This window comes from Belonocnema kinseyi, chromosome 8 (assembly GCF_010883055.1).
Source record: "Belonocnema kinseyi isolate 2016_QV_RU_SX_M_011 chromosome 8, B_treatae_v1, whole genome shotgun sequence".
NCBI lineage: Eukaryota > Metazoa > Arthropoda > Insecta > Hymenoptera > Cynipidae > Belonocnema > Belonocnema kinseyi.
This window is the reverse complement of record NC_046664.1, coordinates 63,866,616-63,868,563: the sequence shown is the minus strand read 5'-3', so window position 1 is coordinate 63,868,563 and position 1,948 is coordinate 63,866,616. Positions and strand designations below refer to the sequence as shown.

At 27.4% G+C, this 1,948-nt stretch overlaps 1 protein-coding gene across 1 annotated transcript in view; it reads right to left on the bottom strand.

The window, feature by feature from the left end:
• The window catches only part of LOC117178023 (rab3 GTPase-activating protein non-catalytic subunit), a 34,153-nt gene that overhangs the window by 23,572 nt on the left and 8,633 nt on the right, over positions 1-1,948 (bottom strand). The gene's annotated exons all lie outside the window — the stretch shown is intronic.

Below are 1,948 nucleotides of genomic sequence, written 5' to 3'. Positions count from 1 at the left end.
TTGATTTTAAAGAAAGCAGTTGAATTTTCATCCAAAAAAAAGATTAATTTTCTACAAAAAGAGATGAAATTTCGACGAAAGACTTAAGTTTTTAAGCTAATAAATTTTCAACCAAGAAAGATAATTTGAAACCAAATAGTTAAGCCTTCAAGCAAAAGAGTTGAATTTTTAACAAAATAGTTCCACTTTTAAATAAATGGCTGAATGTTCTACCTACAAAGATGAATCTTCAAACAAAAAAGATTAAACTTTAACAAGACAGTTGCATATGTAAACAAGTAGTTGAATCTTGAAGCTAAAAAGGTACATTTTTTAGAAGGCTGCTAAATTTTTAATCAAGAAAGGTAAATTTTCAACAAAGAACTTTTCTACCAAAAAATATGAACTTTCAATTAAAAGGGATGAATTTGCTATCCAAAAAGAGGGATTTTCAATAAAACAATTGAATTGTCGACAAAAAAGATTTCTTCTGAACATAATGGTAAATTTCTTAAACTAAAAATATTAAACCTTAACCAAACACAGTTTAATATTCAACTAAGTGGCTGAATTTTCAAGCCAAGATCAATTTTTTAGAAAATAGTTGAATTTTTAATGAAAAAAGGTTAATCCTCAATGAGAAATATAATCATTGCTATTTCAACTGAACCAAAAACCAAATATTTTGAGTTAAATAAAAAAAATAGTCCAATTGAAGCAGGAGATGAATTTTCACAGAAAACTGTGATAGTTGATATATCAACTAAAAAAGATTTCAATTTGAAATCAACAACAGTTGAATTCTACCAAAAAATACGCGTTTTCAACAAATTTTCAATCAAAAAAGATTAATTTTAAACCACTCAGTGACACTTTTAACGAAAAAATATCAAATTTTTACCAGAATAGATAAATATTCAATCAAGAAGGATTTTTTATTCAAGAGAGAAAAAAAATCAACCAAATTTTTGAATTTTTAAGCCAAATAGGCGAATTCTTGATAAAATAGAGGAGTTTTCTACTTGAAAATATGAATTTTCAATTTAAAAAAGTCGTTTATTGTAAATTCAAAGATATAGGCCTAAAATAAACACACAAGAGGGGATGTATATGTGTATGTATATATATATATATATATATGTATATATGTATGTATGTTTGTGTATGCACGTGTGCATTTTTCTGTGTGTATATGAATATGCGTGCATACTTATTCTTTCTAGTCGCGACGCCTACAATGAAATTTGTTGTTAATGGTTCTTTTTTTTGTCAAAAATTATACTACCTGGCTCAAAACTGAATCATTTTCTTCAAAATTCGACAATTCTGTCAACATTCATCCTTCTCGTTTAAAAATTCTTTTTATTCGGTGGAAAATTCAATTTTTTTTAATTGGGGATACAAACGTATGATTGAAAACTGACCTGTTTTAGTTGCTTGACATTTTCTTCTCAAGTCTATCTATATTGTTGAAAATTCAACTGTTTTATCGAAAATACCTGTTTTTGGTTGTGATTCGGATATGAATATTTCTTGAAAATAAGTCTTTTTGGTCTTATTTTATTCTTTTTCTGGATCTACATTTTATATTTCTCCAATTCTGCACATTTGGAATTGAAATTTTCTTGACTTTCAATATATATATACATGTATGTGTGTATTTATGGGTTTTCTAAGAATCTTAAAGAGGACGATTTTTAACGACTCTCGGATACGACGCAGTCGTAAGTCGACCCCTACATTATCTTGTCTTTTACTTAAGAGTTCCGTAGCAAATTTGAAAGAGAGCGGTCTCTTATATACTCCGTTGGAGAAAAAGCAAAATAGAAAATTTTCAATTTGGTATAAATACACCTTCTTAAAATTGTGCTTCGATATGCAGTTACTAGGAAATCCGGAAACGTACTTAAAGATAAGTAATTCATAGGAATTCATTATAATTTCACGATAAAAGAAAGAAAACAAAGGA